This window comes from Amblyomma maculatum, chromosome 8 (assembly GCF_055883805.1).
Source record: "Amblyomma maculatum isolate TAMU_Amacu chromosome 8, ASM5588380v1, whole genome shotgun sequence".
NCBI lineage: Eukaryota > Metazoa > Arthropoda > Arachnida > Ixodida > Ixodidae > Amblyomma > Amblyomma maculatum.
Genome location: NC_139351.1, coordinates 75,111,674 through 75,127,667, shown reverse-complemented (window position 1 = coordinate 75,127,667; position 15,994 = coordinate 75,111,674). Strand labels below are relative to the sequence as shown.

Here is a 15,994-nt window from a genome sequence, read left to right as displayed (position 1 = left end):
GTGGAAGTAAGCCATGTTTCAGTAATTAGAACGATATGTGGTCTTTCTTGGAGTAAAAGATTCTCAAGTTCTGTAGATTTATTAGCTATGCTTCGCGCATTCACCAGAATGCAGTGTAGTTATGCTTGCGCTGTTTCCGTTCCTTGCTTCTGAAGTGAATTACGTGAAATGTCGCTTTCATGTGAAGCCTCCGCCATCACCTCATTGTGGTGTTTTCTGAAATGGCCTTTATCACCTTGTTCCTGGTAAAGGAAACGCTCGATTCTAATGCGGTCCCAGGTGTAGATCTTACCGTTTACCTTCAGCTTGTCGTGCACTAAAGAAACCTTAGCGCCAGTATCCCGTTCTGCGGCAGCGCTTTTCCACAACTTTTTCTTCATTGTGTGAGGGCAAAGACTTCTTCTGGACCACTCAGAATGAATAACATTTATTGCTGCGTCTGTTTTTCATCCCCGAATCTCAATACAAAATCTTCGAACTCGTTCAGGGTAAATGAAGGCAGGGTGGCTTTATGAAGAAGATTGCCTCACACAGGATTTACACTTATGAAATTCGTCGCGCCGAGTTGTGTTGAGAAAACTGTCACGTGTAAATGAAATTATTTTAGAATTGTGTTTCTTATAAGAACAAAGGTGGCGCATGTCTCAAAGGAGCTATTCTCGTAGACTAAATTAGTCTTACGTAAAATATTTGACAGGCTACAGGTGCAGTCAAGCTCGCAAACTATCAATGTAGCCGCCAATCACGTAACTTATGGCACGAAGAAATCTCGTGGGGTTTCGCTTCCCACCTTCATTGAATAAAGAGCACTGTTGTTCATTTTGCATTATTGAATGGATAGCTATTAAACTGAGATCACATTTAAAGAAATAGTTTTGGGCGCAGAAAAGCGAATATAGGAGTTCATTTTTGATTGATGTGGCAATTGGCTTTGGCGAGGAGGGTTTGCTAAAATTTCTTCGTGAATATGCCAAACTAGAGCAGCCTAAAAGCACTGCTGTTGTTGAGTGTTCTCCCTTCAGGGTGGCTGCCGCAGTGCAATTTGCCTGACTTCGTTCACTTTGCAAGAGTGATAGCATTCCAAACGACCACCGTATACTAATTCGACGCGTCTGCGAAGCCGACCTTAACTGTGTCAAAAAGAGTGTTATCTGAGACCAGTATTTATGGATTTATAATGAAGAAAACACAAAAAACATGGATGTTTTCTTTACTTTCAACTTATTCGTGTTATTTGTGGTCACCATATGCGTCCCGTCGTAGCTATCTATCCCCGTGCCGGCGACCATATACACGATAGTGGTTTTGAAGGTTCTCCTGGTGGCGGATGCACGCATGCGCAATCGATACCACATATGTCTCCTATTTTTTGATAAAAATGACACTGAAAAAGAAACAAAAATTACACTATTTACATGCGGCACAGCGAAACAAAATCTAAGGAAAACATTTTATGGCTTTGTTGCTTTAAGGAAAAAAAAATTAATTTAGTGAATCGTATACTCCTGTCCATATTAGTCCTCTATTTCTGATAGGACTCGAAAAAGTAGGCAACTGGTGCAGTTGGTATAAAAGCGGAATCCCGCACTAAACTGCCAAATTGAATATTTTCTCAGGTGCAATACAGAACGTCTGGTGAATCTGAAATTTTTCTAGTCTCTTTGTGTAATGGAATTCCCATTATGCTGGCATTTTTGCAGGAATTTTGTGATTTGCCTCTGAGCACGAAACACGTCATTGTAAAGTTTTTATTATTATGCAAAACACTCATATGGCCTTTTCATCAATGAAGAAGCTATGCTAGTCAGTAAAGCATAAACAAAAAAAAACTAGATATTCAATTTCAATATTGAAATTCGGTTTGTTTTCACTAAAGCTTCAGTACGACAGCTGACCTCTACGTGACATAGTTATGAACAATATTACTTTGTACTAAGGCTGCTTCTCGATAATTAAGACCCTCTCGATTTGAACATTCTTTCACCTGCACTTTCGGTCCCTGGTAGAGTAGCTGCACGGAGTTTATAAGTTTTTGTTAGTATTTTCTCTTTTTTAACATCTGCTCTTTGACTATCTGAGCACAGAGCGTAGGTAGCGCGTTTCGTATTTTGTGTAAGCAAACTTATGTGCAGCCCGGGAATTTGTTTACTGATTATACTAAAAATGTCTCATCATCTGACCTCATAAGCTGCGTAACCCTGTATTCTTCTCATAAACGCGATTACTTAATATTGGAAGGAAAGGCATATCGCACGAATAATTAGCACGATCCTCTACAATTTTCGCGGATTACATGTAATTCTCCTCATACGTAACTGAACGTCGCTCATGCTACGCCTCGTTTTTTCTTAGAAGTTACTGATCTGCATTTAAAACAATTGCTCATCTTGCCGTCGCGAGATGTGATGAGAAACTTACCATTGCGATTTGAATTGTTTATATCATGTCGAGTTCATTCTTTCATCGAATGGGTTGTTTGGATGACAAGTAATGTTACATCTCTTTTTCTCTTTCAACATTTCTCTGCTTTCTCCTTCACTTCAATCGTTTTCATACTCTCCACTGTTATTCTACAAAGACATTACCGGGAACGTCAAGCTGCTATGTACTTTTTTATTTATTTTTAAATTGTGTATGCGAAAGCCTTTATATGCTTGTTAATATGTTCAAGGTTTGTAAGTCCGCTAGAGGACACTCACCGTTATAATCGAAAAATGTATTGATTTATGACTGTAACAGTGGTTTTTGATGCAGGGGGTGAAAAATCTCTACATTGTGCATTGTCTTCAGCTAATTAGAGAAAAAACCCAATTAAACGTCAAAATACCCAAGGACAATGTTATAGCGTGCAAAAGAGCCAGATATGCCCATTTTGCGGAGGATATGTCAAAATTGTACAAATTATTTAGAGAAGAAAGAAGGAAGATCCACAGCAGGAAAAAGAAACAAATGAGTGCGAAAAGTCACAGGAAAGAATTTTGTCTCAAGCACTGATTACATTCTATAAACCACACCCCATTATCAATTTTCAACCTAATTCGTTGTCATGGTTCGAATCTATAGGTAATACCTGGATTGGGTAGAGTTATTGGTTTGTTATATCGATTCGCGCCCTATATATTAAATACCCCTGTTCAGTTCATGGATTCGCCAATACCCTTTTTTTTCTGTGCAATAACTTACGAAAAGCATATTCTCTTCCCTGTCCAGGCAAATGGCTGAGTCCTACAAACTTTACTAAATTACTCTCTTCAATTCTGTAAGGTAATCAATCCATTCACCCATACACTTTATGCTAACACTTGACGCAGACGGACATCTCTTCATGATTTCAAAATAGAGACATGTGTTAGCCTGCTAGTGGCATGATAAAAATGAAACCTTAATCGAGGAAAAGGCTGTATTTTCTATTAGTCATCAGTGGAATAGAAATCTTGTTTACCCATGGACGACAAAAAAGATGGCTGCCCTTGTTGTTCAGTCTGGTGTACTTTTGCCTGAAAGTGATTATATTGAGAGCGATTGAACAATGTCAGAAATGGCAGCGTAGCACAAATTTTTGGACGCCGCAAAACGTTCCCGCCAACGCTTTCTTAAAAATTGAATTCCTCAATATTCCCAAATTTACCAACAGTTCGTTGGCTTAAATATTGAAACTCATAAAATAATATCGTAGAGTAGTGCCAAACATTCAAACCTAGTATCTTCGAATGACTTTGTATCTTTATGTGAGACAAAGGGCTAGAGAATACAAAGAGGCGTATATGATAAAATAGCGTTGAAACAACACATAGAATAGGAAAACGTAGATCTTCTTTGAAATAAGCTCCTTCTAACATTTTCGTCCGCAATCCCACAAACAATTCGAAGCCGATTCATAGACGTGAGAAATTGGTGCGACAAAAACGAGATACGGTCCAGGTTACGTGTTTCGTTTTGTTCGAAAACAACACGCCGCTATGGCATAAAAAGCAGCCAGAAAATAGGGCACCGTAGTCTTCTGCGATCCAGGTAATCGGGTTGGGCTCTGCAAATTACAAAAGTACAGTCGAATTTAGAACGGCAATACAACACTCGTGGTATTTAAATGAAAAACATTATTATTATAAAACAGAACATGCTTCAAAATTGTGGCAAGGGCTGATAACAAGAATGTAATCACTAAACGACAGACAGCTTTGACCAAAGTGTAAAGATGAAGAAAATGTAAAAAAGATGCACCAAAAAAAATTATTATATTAGGACATCTCCTTGCAGCACTGCTCGAAGACTTTCTCCGTACACTTTAGATGTCTATCGATGGTTCTTCGGAAATTTCGAAGGTGGGCTCTCTGTAGTGCATATTTAATTCTGTTGTATATTTTTTGAAACGCCACTGTTATAGTACTTTCAAGAAAAGGACATAGCACTTTCACCTCTGAATGGTGTTATTTTATATGCCCGAGCGTTTTCAGAGACAAATGGAATTTTGCGAACTGTAGAGTTCTTTAGAGGAACATTTATGGACATCGGGAACAAGAGGAACTATGACTCCTGGTTCCACGCTTCATCTGTGCCATATATTTTATCATAATGTATTATTCACGTAGCAGAGGAATTGCGAGCAACTATGGGAGGTCTTGCTTGCTTACGGTTTGTGCTCATGGCGTAACGATGTACATAAGAGATGGTTGCAGTGAGTAAGTCGCGCTATATTCCACTAGAGCTTCTACGCTCCCTGAAAAACGGATAACCTTAATTGTAGCCTGTCTTCTATAATATACTTCAGCGCAGTGACTCATGCCAGCCAAAATAATAGTCATCAACTGGCAAGATTGCACCGTAACAGACAAAATTTCGCACTCTGCTAGAAACTTTCCGGCTGGTTGGTTGGTTGGTTGCACAACTTTTATTTCTATCGGAAATGGGCGTACTCTTCCCCGCCCCCGGCACGCGTGACAAGCAAGACAGGGAGCCAAAGCGATCCCACCCAAAGTGATGGACGCCGAAGTGATCCTGGTCCTAGACCTCACCATGGCCTTCGACAATGTCAGGCACGAGGCTATCTTCAAAGGGCTCGAAGTGCTTGGAGTAGGGGAACGAGCGTACAACTGCATAAAAGACATCTTATCGGGGAGAAAAGTCTGCATAATATTTCAATATTTAGAATCTCCCACGATAGAGTTAGGAAGCAGAGGCACGCCGCGGGGCTCAGTGTTATCGCCTTTCCTATTCAACGTGACGATGATAGGCCTTCCGGGTAACTTAACCAAATCAAGGTGCCTAATTTTAGCATGTATGCTGACGATATCAGCCTCTTGATTAACCAGGTGAGCGATGAGATTACGGAGGAACGCCTGCAGGCAGCGATCGACATCATTATTGATTACGCGGCTGAAAGGCAACTTTGGTGCTTCAGGCAAAACTTGGAGTTGTTCGTATTTAACCCAAAGTACTTCCGCTGCAAGAATATTGGGGAGGTTTTTATTCGGGTAGAGGGCAAATCGGTGCCAAATGTAGGATAAAATTAGAATTCTTCGGATGGTCAGGCAGCCTGAAGAAATTAGAAAATTACGCGATGCAAACTATCGGGCTTTTGAGGAGGATCGCCACGAAAGTAAGGGGCCTAAAGGAGAGAAACTTACTAAAACTTATCCAGGCGTACGTAAAAAACAGAATCAGTTACATCACGCCCTCCCTGGACATCAAGGCCGGAGAAAAAGAGAAATTAGACTGCCTGATCCGAAGATGCGTTAAGAAGGCGCTAGGACTGCCCATGGGTACCTCGAGCGAACGACTGCTCGAACTCGGTGTGCATAAATTCGGGGCAGAATTTGCGGAGGCAGGACGAGTCAAGCAGTAGAGAGGCTAAGCACGACTTAGACGGGCAAACGTTACCTTGCAAAAGTAGGAGCCAACCCAGACAGAGGAATTCACAAAAAAGTCAGAGTTAGTAGGAAAAGCAGGAATGCCTTGGTAGTCCCCCTTTCCTTAGTGACACGCATCCAGAATTTATTGTAAAAATAAGGGCCAAACGAGTCGAAGCAACAGTTCAAGAACATGAGAGCGAAGGAAGTAGTCTATGTTGAGGCGGCAAGTGGCAGAACAGGTGCTGCGGTAGCCTCGGTAGTCGATGGCCGAGGGGCACCGGTATACGCGGCAGCCATCAGAGGCCGCACGATAGTGACTGTGGAGGTTGCGATAGCGTTTGCTTGCGTGAAACAGAAGCCAAGTTCATAATTAGCGACAGCAAAACTGCCACCCAAAATTTTGGAAACGGAAGGAAATCGCCGGATTCAGCCAAAATCCCCACCCAAAGAACGCTGAATAAGAAAACTCAGTTAATTTGGACACCCGCTCACGCTGCCGTTCCTGGTAACGAGGTTGCTCACGAGCTAGCCCGAGCTGCCTACCTCCGGGTAGCCGTCCAGCCTCCCGAACACTGGGCATACGATGAGTGTCTGCAAAATTTCCGGGCAAATGTGGTGGTACTGAAGGAGTTTTGAGCGTGTGCGTCGAACTATTTTATGGAATGATTCCGCCGTGCCCACCGCCATATGACATATTTGTCCCCCTCGTTATCTACTTTGTGCGGCGGCAAAAACATTCTCTCATTGCATGACAGAGGGCTGTAGATTTCTGAGCGGTGTTTTTACCACGCATCTGCAAAAGCGTCATGCGCAGACGAAAATTTGTTTCGATGGGCATAATTACCTCTTCCAACTTGCGCCCGCACATGGGACACTGTCCTTTTATTGAGCCTATGAGCATATGAGCAAAACTAAACAGGTCTTATGGTTAAATTAGTATTTGCTGGTCTGTTCACGTCGAAGATCAACTTCGAACACCAGCGAGAAGTCTTAACGGAATAGTACGTCGAATACCTTGAAATTTTATTCATTTACCCAAAGCTTTCATGGGCGATATGTGTTGTCCGCGAGTATTCACGGCCTTGACCTAAATCCTGGTGGACAGCTCTACCTTTGAATTGTCAGCTACATCAGCAGTCTTTGTATGACAAATACTGGTGGAGATAGAGTTCGTTTTCAGATCTGCCGTGAGCTTCCACTAAAACAGTCCCGACATTATTTAATATTGTTGTAATTGGTCTGTTCGTGAACTTTCAGCTAACATACACATGAGCGCATACGCTGACGGTTTGTACTTCTGAGCTACACCGAAGCGTGTCATTAAGATCAATGTGCCTACATTGTCAAGGTTCGCTCTTAGTTGCAGGATGCTGCAGTGACAGAATTCAGGGGTAAATGTGAAAGCCGCGAACTAATAACGTCATGGTGGTGTGATCCCCAAGTCTCGATAAAAAGATTCAGAGAAAATATTAGTCCCAGGGTGTCATGGTGGAAACAAAGACAAGCGCTGAGGAAAAGGCACACCATTTTTTTCAGTGGACTTTGCTTCATATCAAGCGGCAAATGAGGCCAAAATGAGGGCTCCATTGAAAAGATTACGAAACGCTTTGCGTCGAAATCTGTGAACGAACTCCATTGGTTATTGCGGCATTGCACGTAATTAACAGCCTTGCTCAGAGGCTTGCTCTCGTCTCCTTGGTTCTCACATACCTGGATAGACCTCAGAAAACAGGGAGCAGTGAGCCCTCGGAATAGAGGCCTGCAGGCGGCCCTTGGACTCTTGTGGAAGAGGATACCATGTCACGATTGGTTAAAGAATGTTTGGCTTATGAGGAAGGGTGAGGGCAAAAACGCCTTCGAAAACGCCGACGAGAGCTTTGAATCTTTAAGGGTAAAGAACAAGAGCCATATGACTTTACTCTAAATCTAGGAAGAAATCACAGAACACACGAGTGATAAAAATAAATGTCCGAAAGAACAGTGGACACGTTGCGGCAACAAAACATAGGTTAGCACACATGCATTGCTGCAGCAAAATAATCTAGGGAAATGATGAATGTGACCCCTAGTTTGGAAGTTGCGACCTACCATTCGATATTTCGTTTTCCTTTTCCATGGAAGTTATCACCGATGAAATTAAAGGGGATTGAGTGCTCTGACAAACAATGTTTCGACCAAGAGTAGTCCCTAACATATTATTGAAGCAGTTCGATGAAGTCGGAATGTCATTGCAGTCTGAATAAAAGGACGTGCCTCGCCATTAGTGGAGACACACATGTCTGTGGCTCCTATGCGAAGCGGTATAATTTTCTGCAGCCGGAGACCATTGCTAACTTTGATCGCTGATCAATTTCTGCAGCACGCGTGGCCGGCTTCAGAGATTGAATTCTAGTTCTATTCGTTCAATGTGGCGTGCAAGCATAGCACTCGCAAACGAGCTAGTACAATTGTAATACCAACGATGGCTCTTAATCCCAACGCTTTCAGACAAAGGGTCGTAAGCTGCCTCACATATTTTCTGACATGTTGATATATGTTTATATGCGGATATAGAACGTTCCAACAAGCACACGATACCCGAAACAAGCCCATCTGTTATGAACAGATCGGTTAGTGTGGCTTTCGACGTCCCTGTGAAAGCACACTTGTCAAAAGCATCAATGATACTATACATCGATGCTTCAGTTCGGGAAGTCGGGTTATTTATTTCTACTCCAATACAAAGGTCTTCCGTAAACAGTACCATCGGAAAGTAATTCACAGTTAAAGGCTCTCTCAGATCCTAAAACTTCAGCGTCTAGAACTGGCTATCTAGATGTGGGAGTCTCGAATTTGATATAGAATATGTCATGGGCTCTATACCTATCACGGATTGGGAGAGAGCAACATTGTTCCATAGTTCATGGTAAAACTACATAGGACATGTTGCACTGCCTGTTCCCCCCCCCCCAAAAAAAAAAAAAAACGATGTCATACTTACTCGGAGAGTGCAATCAGCGGTATAAGCAAACAAAAGTAGAGGGTGGCTGGCTTCATCTCAGGTAGAGTTTGGATTCTTCACTGGCAGGAGAGATCCAATTCGAAGTCCCAAAGTCTTATCTTTATTGGTACGAACTGGATGTTCTTAAGTAAGTGAGATTTGAATACGTGGTTGCCAGCTGTGCAGTAATTATTTCCTCTTCCATGAGATTAGCAATAAATGAGAGTAGCACATTTTTTTTTAATATTTACATGCTCCTAGTTATCCACGCATCATTTATGTTCTTGCAGTTGAAGCCTTCATGAAGTGCGTTGAAATTTTGTCCTTCTTCTTTTATTATGTATATGCACATAAAGTTTTAAACATGCGCAGTCTATCAAGGCGCTGTACATAAATCATTTTATCACCATGGAAGAATCATTTCAAGCATACTTTTTGCGTGTAACTGAATCCCCTTATTCAGGAGACAGTCTCCGTTAAAACTGGAAGGTGCATTATTTATGCGCTGACCTTTTCGATTGAAATGGTATTCAAATTTTGTCTTTACTTCTGCCTTTATCTGATTAGACTTGAAGCCCTGACAAATTTTTTGCATCCTGTATGGTCATTCAATTGCCTCTATGATGATACTCCAAACACACACACAAGCTTCGCTTGTGAATACAAGACCCTCCATTTTGAAGCGAGCCCGAAGTATCATCATGTTGGCACAATTGTTCAGCTGCGTCAACACCGCCATAGGAGTAAACTGCTTCATTTCAAATGCTGGTAGTACCCCAATCAAAAAAAAATTGATGACCTTCGTTGACCTTGAGAAGGCTTGCACGCAGGAATAGCACCGGTAAGCATCTGGTCTATGGCCAGGTAAAATCTGCGCCTTGCTTTAACTCTTGTGTGTTTCCTGCCTAGCTTGAAATTTTATGCGCAAGAGCTTAACACATGTCTACAGCAGTATAAAACCTTAGGCATACCAATTCACTTATCAGCACAAAAACGGTCTTTGAGAAAAGCTATCCTTATGATGGTGAGCCTCAGATCAGACAAAGACATTTGACATTGATAATGGGGCAATATTCCATTAAGACTAGGCCTCACATAGTCGCGAAGTGCACTTAATGAGACAAGATTTCAAAATATCAGCATTAAAAGGAGGATAGTCTAACCTGATAATATTCATTCACCTTTATTCCATGGAGGGTTACGTGGCGAATACGCATGACTAAATGAGCTATCTCAGGTTTCGCTCTGACACTGAGAGGTCGCATTATCGCCTTTACTTGCTGCCATTTTCTCATTTGATGGTAATGTAAGCACCTCTTACTTAATTAATCTCAAGCTTAGTTTTATCACGAAGCTATCTTATGACTCTACAATAATCTGCGAAAAATGAATGATCCAATGCATATGGTGGCGCCGACCTGTAGATAGTAGGCATGACAGGCGGTTTAGGAAAAAAGCTTATGCATTTTAATACAACTTCATTCTGGTAGCTGGGGCGGTGTGCCGGAAGGCGTTTTCCCCTCCTGTGTAAAACCTCTCTTGTACTCTACTCTTTTCTATTTTAAATAATCAGCGTGCTTTCCGTCGATGCTGTCACGGCATGTCTAGCCTTCCTTTGAAGAGATTTTTCCCTAGTCTGCGAATGTGGCGTCCCTCACTGCTTAGGAAATATTTCCGCGCTGCGCATCAGATATATTCGCTCAGGACTTCAATGTATTCTCTATTGGCCTCGATGGATGGATGGAATATAGGAGCGCACCCTTTGAAACGGGGTGGTAGCAGTAGCTATCATGCTCATTTTTCTCCATATATCTTAATTATTGATTTAGTATGGTTAACTAAACCATCATTCTATTTATTAAATTTTTGTTCCTACATTACTAACGTTATGTCACTTCTCTACTTTTAAGCCACCAATCTTCAAGTCGTTTTTTGTTACTTTCCACCGCCAGTTTTTTCACCCGGCCACTGGTATCTCTAAACCCCAGAGCTTCAGGAACAGCGATTGCGCCTGCATCAACTTCCGGATGGATACCATTACATCCGAGTATAATAACCCAGCACCTCCACCAGTGTCACGTAGCCGTTCAGGCCCGTAACCAGAAGGTTGGTTTTAATAGGGGGGTTGACCTAATAAGCACAGAAGAGCAGGTCCAGAGTGCACTGAGTGACAGCAGCAGACTTCAGGTTCTTCTCGAACCCCACGGGGCCACTTCTTCGAGTCCGCGCACGAGACTCTCGATGAGCAGCCGCCTAGCGGCTGCTGTTGCACACGCTACAATATGGTCAATTGTTTCACTGAGAGCTTCCACATACAGCACATGCGTCATCTCCATTGTTAAATTTCTTTTTGTAGCTGCGTGTTCTAAAGCACCCTGATCTAGCTTCAAAAAGTAGGGAACGGCCTCTTGATTTATCAAAGAAATCTTCCTTCCTGATCTGCATTTTCCACTTACGGTATAATTCCAGACTCTGTTTCTTTTCCATCGAATTTATCCAATTTTTACATTCTGTGTTTTTCACCTGTTGCTTAATGCTCTTTATTTCTCCGTCCTTGTGACTAGCATACTTACTAGTTAGTTTTCTAGTTCTTTTCCTCCATTGTGAGTCCACGCTTTTTAAGTACAGGTATTTAAATACTTTAGCTGCTCATCTGTTACTGCCCAATTTCCTCAGGCGTTCCTTATATAATATTTTACTCTGAGCTTCCCGTACTTCGAAAGATGCCCAGCCCATATCTCCCTGTACCGCCTCATTTCTAGTTTTGCCGTGGGCACCTAGTGCTAATCGTCCAACGGATCTCTGATTTATTTTTAATGTCGACTGTACCTCTGATTTTAGGCACAAAACCGCATTTCCGAAATTACGTCCGGGCACCATAATTCCTTTCCAAATACCCCTCAATACCTCGTACCTATTGTATCCCCACAATGCCTTATGCTTCATTATCCCGGCATTCCTTCGCCCTTTGGCCTTAAGCGATTGCTCATGCTTTCCAATGTATGCCAATCCTTCGTTTACCCATACCCCCAGATATTTATATTCAGCTACACTAGGTATTTCATGGCCTTGTATTTTAAGATCCTGATCAGTTGAGGCGTTGAAAATCATCAGACCCGACTTAACTGCGCTGAAACTGAAGCCTAGAGCGTCCCCTTCGTCTCCGCAATACTTAACTAGAGTTTGCAATTCTTCCAGACTCTCAGCTAGCAGCACAACATCGTCTGCATACATCAAACCGGGGAGAGGCTGCTCTACCGCCTTTCCACCTAATCTATATGAAGGGTAAAACCTAGGATACTGTCTTGTATACTCCGTTCCAGGTTTATCATATGAAGCATGAACAGCACCGGTGATAGAGGACAGCCTTGTCTTAATCCTTTGCATACTTTGACATCCTCCGTACTTCTTATCCCTTCCCACGTATTTTCTACTTTGTTATCCCGGTATATTTCCTGTAGGAACTCTATTATCTCATAACCGATACCTTCTTCTTTTAATATGTTCCACAGGAGTTCCCTGCTTACGTTGTCGTACGCCCCGTTTATGTCGAGCAAGGCCAAATAGAAAGGTCTATTTTCCACTCTAGATATTTCGATGCATTGGGTAAGTACGAACAGGCTATCATCTAAGCGCCTACTTTTTCTAAAGCCGTTCTGAAGTTCTGCGAGTATTTTGTTACTTTCTACCCATGCTTGCACCTTTAATTTCACCGCCTGCATGGCTAACCTGTACATAACAGATGCTATGGTAATCGGCCTGTAGGATTTTATGTGCATCCTGTCTCCTTTCCCTTTATAAATCAAATTCATTTTACTCTGCCGCCAGCTGTCCGGAATTTGCTTATTCGTTATGACTGTTTCCAGAGCTTTTAAAAACGTTTCCTTACTTTTTGGACCGAGTTCATCAATCAGCTTGATCGGAATTCCATCTATTCCTGTAGATGTGGTTTTAGGAATATTTTTTTCTGCCTTTTTCCAGTTTAGATTGGTCAGTTCTAAGCTGCTTTATATTCTGCTACCTCGTGTTGCTTCCTGATTTGCGGAGATTGCCCTATCGTCGCTCTTAAATGACTCGGCTGTAACTGATGTAATGTAGTTCACTGCGTTGTCTCCCTTTTAACAATTTCCCTCTTTATCTTGAATCTGATCCTGCTTTCATTGATTCTTCTTCCCTAGCCAGCTTATATGGTTCCAGAATTTTCTTGCTCCGCCTCTAGAGGCATCGTGTATGTTAGCCATCCAGCGATCGGTGGACTGCTTTATTTTACTTTGGACAAGGGCCTGTACCTCAAGTTTCTTTTGTCGATATGATTCCCATTTTTGGTCAATTTCCTCCTGAGATACCTGTGCTTTTTTGCCACTCGGTGTTCCCTTGAAGCAGCCCGTCGTTCTTCAATAGCTTCCCTGAGTTCCTTATTCCACCAGCTCCGTGGCTTTTTCTTTCCATTCCAGCGGTTTTCTACTTTAACCTCCTGAACTTTCCTCCTTATGAGTAGTTCTATCTGTTCATAATCCGAGTCTTCCATTTGGCTTTTCTCTATTGCTTCCTCTATGTCTGCTGCTATCTGCGCTATTAGATCGTCGTTTAATTTTGCGTTTACGTTTTGTCTAAGTTCCATTCCTCTTTTCATCAAGGGCCCCATGTGCAGACTAATACGTTTATGATCACTTCCCAGACTACACTCCCCTTCTTCGTCTATTTCCATTTTTGTGACCTTGCTATAAATTTCCTGCGACATTAGACAATAGTCAATGGTCGTCTGCCTGTTGCAGAATTCCCACGTGATTTGGCCTTCACATTTTGTTTCTCTATTTACTATAACCAGATCGTGTCGCTCACAGAAATCTAGCATTAGCGTCCCGTTACAATCCATGTATCCATCCAGATCATCGATGTGGCCGTTCATGCCTCGAGATCGAGCAGCGTCGCCACCTTGCGGCTCAGCTGCGAAATCTACTCAGTGTGGATGCGTTTTCGCGTCGCGTGCAAGCCTGCATTGATTTACGCGCGCGCATGCGGCGTGTACAAGGAGTGTTTTTGTTTGTTTCGCGGTTCCTGTGAGCTTTTGCTTACCTATATGCCTCTTGCAAAATAAATATGAGCTGTCTATAACCCCACGCTTCATTAAAAAACATATACTTGTCCGTATCGAGCATGTCATGCTTGGATAAGGACATCATTCATCGCGGTCTTCGGCGCTTGAGATCCTTTGACATGCAATGTCTCAAACGAAGTGGTACTGTCGCTACTGCCGCGTCAAAGCAACACAGGTCGCTGCCGTCAATAAAAGTTAATGCAAAAGCTCAGAAATCGCATATTCCCGTTTCTGTTTGGAATACAGCAGCTACTAAAACATGTAATGCCTCTCATGGGCCTTTGAGGTGCTAATAAATAAATAAAATAAATAAATATGCCACCGCAGACTGCTTCATATAGCAGAATGCAGTTTGAACAGACCACTCTATGCTTACTATGCCGTCTGTATGCACGATAGAGTTGTGTGAATACTTTTTTTTTTTTGCTTTTAAACCTCTGTCGCGGTGTCTCAATGGTAAGGGCGCTCGACTGCTGATTTCGAGAACGGGGTATTCAACCGCTATCGTTTCGAAAGCCGCTCCTCTGCTGTGGGATTTGACTGCACAATAAACAATCCCACGTGATAAATGTGGTGTTAATAAGGAAAAAGAACGACACCCAAAACCAGCCTCTGCAATCATCCGTCATAGCCGATGCCGCTTTCATTCGTTAAACCCGAACCAATATGCATTTCTTTTCATTTTGGTGTTTTTGAAGAATTCTGTTCTTCGTAAAAGTTTTAGTGAGCACATTTTGCTTCAGAAAAATGCTCGAATGTTTGGGAAACATATTCCCTGCACCCAATCGTTACCCTTCATATTACATAATACACCTAATTTAATGTACTTTACTTGTAGTCTATTATAATCATTATAATTCCTTTTCGTCCAAGTGCTGTCTTCCGAGCAAACTCATCGTTTCTGACAAGGGGAGTAAAACAGCTTCATGCGGGCTTAAATATCAGTGTTTAGTTCGGGAATAAATACATTTTTATAGCCGCATGATAAGATGGCCTCCATTTCTTTCGGAATAGTTTTATATCCGGCATCTGTTTTGGAAGCAACCCTAATATTTTACTTCGCATAAGATTTAGTCACTACTAAATAATTAGTTACAAAGAAATTTTCAGCCTGTGCAATTGTTTCCCAGAACATGACAGTGCCCATGCGCAGCTTATAACGATGTCTTCGCAGCGAGTAATTCGTAGCTTGCACTTTAACGTTACTGAAAATTTATCGCTGATTATTGTAAATTCTGTCAAGTGGGTAAACGTTCTCTCACAAGGTGAAATTTATTGGCATTGCAAAACAAAATATTTAGACTACTAATTTACCGTTATATATTAACACAACACTCATCATAAATCCCTTATACTTTCCTCGGTTTCAGGAAATCATTTACAGTTAGTGGCGCATGCATTAATACACTATCGCATTCTATGACAGTGGCCGCAAAAAGCATCTCGGCAAATTCAATCCACTCAGCGCTGTACACGTGAACAATCAGCTTTCCTGCGCGGCGAGGTTTCCTGTAGAGTTTCGGCGTGATCTGATTTTTGGGGAATACTTGTGCGTGGTCGTCTGGGCCAGAGTTGATGTGCACTCAGTCTAAAGCAAATCGCCATTCAGTTCGCTGCCAGTGCTACATTTAACCTGCTTAATCCTCGAGTCAAGTACGATAAAATGAACCAGACTTTCTCGATTCAATCTGAAGTACTGCAGGTCAGTACGCGAACCTTGTATCTGCGTGGGCTTGACACTAAATTCGCAGGTCTCACTCGCATGAGACACGGTCAAACTGTTTAAAAGTCGATAAGAAAAACAAAGCTGTCATTAGGCAGGCCAAGCATTAAGTGCGTGAGCGCGGTACAGCACAAGAAACTTGCAAAGTAAACCTAGAAGACTGGTGATTGCGTGCTTTGGTTTCCTACAATCCGCTCTTCTTCTGCTGCATTGGCGAAATCCTTCAATATTTTTCTGCAATATTGCAGACATACTGCAGAAGACATGTTTTCATCGCCAACAAACTCGTAGTAAACTCGGAAGCAGACTTACGCAGCGTGCGTTTCTGCAAGCGCTGCCGGCAA

At 42.2% G+C, this 15,994-nt stretch overlaps 2 long non-coding RNA genes across 2 annotated transcripts in view; one reads left to right on the top strand and one right to left on the bottom strand.

The window, feature by feature from the left end:
* Nucleotides 1-1,195: 1,195 nt before the first annotated feature.
* On the bottom strand, nucleotides 1,196-8,989 carry LOC146181549 (uncharacterized). The gene is made up of 4 exons (XR_014700236.1): nucleotides 8,830-8,989; nucleotides 3,992-4,027; nucleotides 3,443-3,497; nucleotides 1,196-1,384 (listed from the first exon to the last, which is right to left on the bottom strand). It is a non-coding gene; the product is annotated as an uncharacterized LOC146181549 (long non-coding RNA).
* A 453-nt stretch (nucleotides 8,990-9,442) lies between these two features.
* The window catches only part of LOC146181548 (uncharacterized), a 52,629-nt gene continuing 46,077 nt past the window's right edge, over nucleotides 9,443-15,994 (top strand). The window contains exon 1 of the long non-coding RNA XR_014700449.1: nucleotides 9,443-9,670. This is a non-coding gene — a long non-coding RNA (uncharacterized LOC146181548). The remainder of the gene's footprint in view (nucleotides 9,671-15,994) is intronic.